This window comes from Photinus pyralis, unplaced genomic scaffold (assembly GCF_008802855.1).
Source record: "Photinus pyralis isolate 1611_PpyrPB1 unplaced genomic scaffold, Ppyr1.3 Ppyr1.4_LG5, whole genome shotgun sequence".
Classification (NCBI taxonomy): domain Eukaryota; kingdom Metazoa; phylum Arthropoda; class Insecta; order Coleoptera; family Lampyridae; genus Photinus; species Photinus pyralis.
Window position 1 is genome coordinate 16,188,917 of NW_022170596.1, and position 7,334 is coordinate 16,196,250.

The following is a 7,334-nucleotide window of genomic DNA, read 5'->3' on the forward strand; positions in this document are numbered from 1 at the left end:
GATCTGAGTACCGAGTGGCTCAGTTGGTCCGGCGCGCGGGTTGGCGATATCGACTCTCAATGGTTAGCGGTTCGAATCCCAGGTAAGGCACGTGTGTTCGCGTAGTGCATCGAGTGGGAAATGTAGGGTTATCAGCTAATAACACCCCTTACACTATAAAAGAAAACCAAATTCGATTTCCAATAATAAGGCATCAAATTGTACTCCTTTTTACCAAAAATGTTTTTATTGTGTAATCTAGAAGTAAAATAAATAACGTTGAAGTAATGTGTCTGTGATGCCAACTGCAAACGTTACATACACGTTAACATTTAAACGTTACAAAACTAACGTCCCTGACGCGGACATAAGGCATTGCGGTAACATCCTCTACACGTTATTGCAACTAAAGAGCTAACATCACACATCACTATGTGATGTTGCAGTAACGCATTTGCAATAGATTTTTTCTTACTGGGCAGTGACAGTTTATTTTGTTCCCTTTTATTAGAATACGCATGAAAAGATAAATCGGGGTCGCATAAGATTATGACGTCTTTGTAGAAACCATTAATTTCGATTGAGACTTTCATTGGAAAATACCATGAAGGGTTACAACGTCTATTACCCCTCTCATCAACTCCTTCGGCAAGGTATCACTAGAGAACCAACTTACATGCAAAATCCTGAGGGCCAAAAATTAGTTGTCCCCACATGTCTTTAATTTTTTAAAAGGCGCCTAATTATTCCCATAATTGACCGGGAATTTAAATTGGTGTGTCTCCGAATATACCAGTGCTAGGGGGCCAAATATCAAATTAAAGGTACTTTTATACACTACAGTTTTTAATAAAGGATGAATTTACCTAAGTATTGCCGTTGGCGAGTTATTTCAGGAAAACCGAAAAAAGTCAGAAATTTTCGTTAGATTTTTGACTACAGAAATTTCTCTTTTTTTTTCTCTCTCTCTTTCTCTTTACTATTTAAACAATTTGGAAAAATAAAATCTTCTACCGGATTTAGCATTTTTACGTCTAATTTGACTGGACTAAAATAAGGACGGTCAACGGTAACGGAAAGGCATGAATTACAGGAATGGAAACTAAGTACATGGAATATAATAAGTTTAAATGGAAAAGAAACGGAAATAAGAGATGAATTTAACAGAAAAGAATTACATTATAGTACATATACTTCTGGGAGGAGCTTACAGCTATAACGGAGGAGAGCGAGGGAAAACTATTTATCGCAGGGGATTTCAATGCCAGGGTAGGAGTGAAAGGGACGAAACGGAGACAGTATTATGAAAATATGGAGAAACAACAATGGAGAAAGGATGGTAGAATACTGTGCAGTTAATAACTTGTTAATATCCAATACGTTTTATGAGCATAAAGAAATGCATAAGCACACCAGAGAAGTCGTACCAGAAAATGAAGTCTATTATAGACTATGTGGTAACAGAAAGGAATAACTACAAATTAACGAAAAATGTAAAAGTGAGAAGGGGGGGCGGCCATTATCTACTGGTAGCGAAAATAAGAGGACCTACAAACTACAAAATCCGCAAGTAGCCGCACTTTACGAACAAATAATTAACCAAAAAGTAAATGACGAAGCAGATTCGAAATATATGAAGGTACAAGAAATGTAGCGAAGACTCAAGAATCCTTTAGTAACACCTGCAAAAAAAAGCATGCGGCATAAAGAAGGTAAACAAACATACAAACAAAACAACGTAGCGGAATGACATTTAAAAAGCAAAAATGGAAACAATATCTAGAAAACAAGATCGAAGATAAATACAAGCAATGTAAGGAACAGGAAACCATTAGAAACTATGGTAATCAAAAATAAAGTAGGCCAAATTCTGACCCGCCATGACGACATTATGGATAGATGTAGGGAACATTTCCAGGAACTGTTAGGTGGAACATCAAATAATAAGTAAAATGATTGGATGGTAATGGATGAAAGAAATCTAAATGATCATGATAAGAAAGAGACAGAACACGAGAACCAAGAGTAATAGACCGGGTATCCAAGGACTAGCAAATATATCAGAAGAGGAAATTACAGCTGCTCTACAGATAATTAAAAACGGGAAAGCCCCAGGTCATGATAACCGTACATATGATTAAACAGATGAGAAATGAAGCACTGAAGAAATCCTAGAGTTGTATAATTAAATATGGAAGAAGTAGGAGATATCAAAAGATTGGGAAATTGATTCTAATAGTCCCAATTTTCAAGAAATGAGACAATAAACAATGTAATAATTACAGAGGTATTACCTTTTGGAGAGTAAACCAAGAAAAATAATAGAACCAACCCTCCTAGAAGTCCAGAGTGGTTTCCACAAAGGTATAAATAAGAAAAGAAGAGAAGAAAATTATTTCAAATACACGGCATTGCAATAAAAAAGCTTAAATTGGATTTATAGATCTGAAGAAAGCTTTTGACAAAGCACCGAGAGGAGTAATATGCCTACAATATAGAGGAGTCTATCTAAAATTAATCAAGAGAATTCATAACATGAGAAGTACTGAGGCAAGGTGGAGGCATGAGTTCGGACTTATTCATATATTAATGGACGACATTATTAGAAGATATCACCCAAAAACTACAGGGCTAGGTATTGGGTACAGAAGAAGCTACAGCACGTTGAAATTTAAATGATCCCTTTGGATCGATTATTTATAAAAGGAAAGGGGCCCAAATCGACATTCCAAACCGTTACTGAGATACTTCTAATAGCTCACTTAAAAACAGCACCTTCTATTTAAAGAGGATTGATTAAGATTGGGTGACCTACACCTTAGGGTAAATAATGTTTCTAATTATATTCATACGCTTCGCGTCTGAGTGTTGAAACTTCAAAGTAATTGGAAGGAAATGGTTGTTGTTTATTCAATAAATAAATAATAAATACATAAATAAATAAATATTTTTTTATTATACCTAAATCACAATCTCCGTTTTGAACACTCAAATGCGTGCGAAAAAAGGCCTTTAAAACACAAGTGCTTTAAAGTTGCTAAGTAATAGGTAATACTTCAAGTATGACTTTTGAAACTGTCATCTGGGTGAAATAAAAAATCGTCTTTAGGCTTTACTGGATTTGGATTTTACACCTACCAACGTTTGTTTAGATTTTACAACAAGCAATTTAATGAACGGTGTATTATCTTTTTCAACGGAACTAATTTATTCAAAAAGACGATGATTCTTATAAGCAAACGTCAAGTGACATTTCCATGGCAATAGTGAAATTACGAACACTCAGCCCACTTAAGTAGACATGTATTCGAGTATAACGTCAATATGATTTCAATGTATTTCCTATTTTTAAATTATACTGCAGATATAATAAAAAATACTATAAAGATACACGTGTATAATTGGTCTTTAAAGCACTTGCAACGTTAAAGGCACTCCGCTTCGCGTCGTGCCATTAAACGTGCTTTAAAGACTTGATTATACACTTGTATCTTAATATACTATTATTAGCGTGTTTGTCTTCAAATAACCTCAACTTTAATTTCCCAAAATATTGTCCATTACTCCTAGGACACTACATCAAAATTGTTTGTCTGTCTGTATAATATGGATAATGTGGATTTAGGCCGTGTTTCAAAGGTGGAAAGCTCATGCAAAAAACACTTGGTTTTAAGTGTACTTTAGGCATTCATCCAAGTTGCATTGTGGTATCCCTAAATGCGCGAATCCTATATATCTATATTAAAAAAACAAAGCTATTATAAACAAGACATGACATGATCAAAGTTAATCCCAATTTAGCATACATAAATAATAGCTTGAGTTCATTTCATTATTTTCAGAAATATCTTTGGAAGTTATACCCGGTTTGTGGTGAATTTCGAATAGGTCGATGATCTGATTGTTTGTCTCTCTAGAGGTTTAGAGGCCACATTTTTTTTTGTTCGTATCTGACAACGTATGCATAGGCGAATTACGTAGGTACACTATCAGTTATTAGAGGTAATTTACATAACATATAAAGTACCGATCGATTGCGCAAATCCGAAAATTGCTCTGAACGTATCACAATAAAGCTTTAACCTCGTCGTTTTGATTGTCAGAATAACTTCCGTGGCTATAGTCGTTTAGATTTAAGCTTCAATAATGTGCTAAACAAAGTACGTGTCTGTTCAATTTAACTTTTGATTCTGATCTCATTTCCACTCTGTACAAAGAGTAAACAAAAACTAACGATTATTGCGTGCTCTTATGGAGAAAAAGAACAATTCGTGTAGGATAATGGTAACAGTTAGCGCTCCCTAAATCCTTGTTAGTGTAAAAGCAGTGAAATGAGTTGAATATATATGATTTATTTCCATCAGTCAGAGTCGAGAAATTTATCTATATGAACGTAAAGATTTATTCGAATATATACTTTAGGCTAGCTCCATAATGCGAAAAAGACGACCCTAATCGAATTTTGAGCGAATTTTTTTTCAATTTCAATTTCAATTGAATCGCTATTACAATATCTTTGGAAGATTTTGTGCTTCTGCACATTTATATTGTGTGGTTGAATGTAACAAAGCCTATGCTTGGACACAATGCATTACCAGTACGAGTTGAAAAATGAAGTAGAGGGTGAAAATCGGTATACCTCCTTTTAGTATAATAAGAAATGGAAGACACATTGCATGTTTGCCAAACGAGAGTATGAAACCTCTAAAATATATTGTTGCGATGTATCGCCCTTCATAAAATTATTATTCAACGTAGCAGTAATAACTTTATTAAAATATCGTTCCAACGACTGCTTGAGTGAGGTAATAATATCATAACCTACTCGATCAATATCCCTAAAATATTGTGAGAGCGCTCACCGAAAGCAAGCGCTCTTGGCGACAATTTCAAATTAAAATGTGATAATTGACTTTGCTTGTGACTAAAGGAGATGACCTAAGTTACAATGGAACCTCGAAAATTAATATAAATGCATGATTCAAATTCACATTAAAGGGTTTATTTCCATATAGGATTCAGTTGTGTTTCTGATTAGTCATTTAATTTCGTAATCTCGCTTTAAATTGTTTACTTACAATGGAAATTGATAAACTCTTAAGTTGTTTAAAAAACACCCAGAGACAACAAAAAGCTTTTGACAGCAACGGTAGGTATAGATTTGAGAAACCGGATACCTTAATCTATGGTTCTTAATCAAATCCCTAATTCTTTATACTGGGAAGTGAAATGGTAGCCCTAATTTGCGTTAAAGTTTTTTCCAAATTTCGTTGCGAGGTTAGAACTTCTAAGATAGAACAATTTGAGCGGCTTCAATTGATTTATCCACATAAATGATATTATTGGTGGAAATTCGGAAGAAGAATACATTTGTCAACCGCGGTGCAAATGTGGCGCGTTTTTTTAGTATTGTTTCTTACTGGGTTTCGGAAACCTCTCGAGGCGAGATGTCTGGGATTCAAATCTTATTTCGTCGACAATTGCTAGCTCGACATTAGATCATTCTCTTCAGGGTAATCGATGTGTAGTCTGAAAATTAGAGTTGTTAAATAATTCGGGTCTTGATCACAGGAGAGTCCATAGTATCACAGATTTTCTAGTAAGATGTGAAAAAGATTCGCGTTTGGATAGCTGGGTTGCTACTAATGTGAGATCCTTAGTAAAGTTTGAACCAGATTGTTACGGTTTATTTCATCCTTTACGAAGCAGCCAATTTTACTTATTGAAAGATCCTCGTAACTTTTCAATAGTTGGCTCCATCTATTGTTCGAATTTGAGCCGCGCAATTTTGCCGCGCCGTGACATTTGGTTGTCGATCTTCGTCTTCCTCTTTTCTTTGTGAGCTGTAACTTCGTTTGAATTGCCATCTATATTTTATTGGTCTCTGGCATTTTGATTCAATAAATTGGGGATTCTGGAATAATTAGTGAACGAATTCGCTTTTAACTCCGTAGGAGGATATAACTGCGTGTATCTTCTTTATCATAAGTACCGCCATTTGCATTTTCCGTAATTGAAGTATACCTTTTCTTTAAGCTGTCTTTGTTATACGATAATTTCCATCGACGGTTGTGGCATTCATCTATAATTAGCAGTATTATTTAAGAGGTATGTACATTTTGTGACATCAACGAAGGGGTTGCCATTAATTTTTTTAGGGTATTTTTTGAAAACCCCCAAAGAATACATATGGTGGAGTAATTAGAAGTCTGTAGGGGGGAAATTTGTACGATAAGTGGAACGGTAAAGAAAGATTTGAAAACCGTGGTGGAAATTAACAATCGCCTTTATTCTACGTACGTATTTCAATCGAGCTTTGTTTTTGAATGCTTAAGGAAGTCTTAAGGCGCAGGAAAGTCGTAGATAAAGGGGTAAACGTATCGTGGTAGGTTTTAGTTACAGAAAAAGTTGATCAAAATAGTATGCAACTAAGAGGTTATCGTACTCATTAAAAAAGATGCAAGGTTAACAAAGGTCAAAGCATGAGTAACTACAAGGTACGGCCCAATGTTCATTGATTTTTGCGGGACTTCCAATAAAATTCCTTTTAGAGAAAATCTGGTGGTAACGTCATGTAAAAAAAATTGCTGTGACTAGGATGCCCGTTCTGCCTAAAAGCTTTTCAACTCTTCTTTTAGTGTCTAAGAATACCTATGTATCCAATTTGATTCCGGTTGGTTGCCCAAAATGAGCGTGCAGACAGACCGACAACATCAACATTTTATTTGATTCGGATTCCTGGTGCTTCCAGGTGGTGGTATTTCCGTCAAAAAAGTGTGTTGGGGGTGGGGGCATTTTTTTCTTCTATACATACTATACAATAGTTAACACCAAATAGGAAGAGAGTAGTCTGGAAACTTTTTTTTATAGAGGGATTCGGTACAAAGTTCTATGGTCGGTTGCCGCAAAGAATTTTGTTCCAATTTTAGCATAGCGAAAGTTACTATTTCTTTGAACATTAGTGTGTTAATTTCTAGCGAGTTTTCCAAAAAAATTTTATCATTAAAAACGAGTTAAAATTGTGGTAAAAATATGGAGGTCGTTATGGTTTTTCCTGGATGTCCCAGAAATGAATTTATTTGATTCATTTTCGATATGTACCTATATCGACTTCGACATGTTAAATTTGTTATCCATGACACAATTTGAGTGGATTTTTCTAAATGCCCCTTTTGAAAAGTGATTTAAAACATAAATCTTTTATTGAAAGCAAACAAATAAAAATAAGAATCAAAACGCTACAGTGATGCCGGTTTTAAAAGTGGTCGTGACGGAGAATGAGGGACGGTGTTTCTGCTATTCCTTCACATGTATAAAAAAGAGAGTGAACGTTTGGGTTTCCTTGGGGTCTTTTC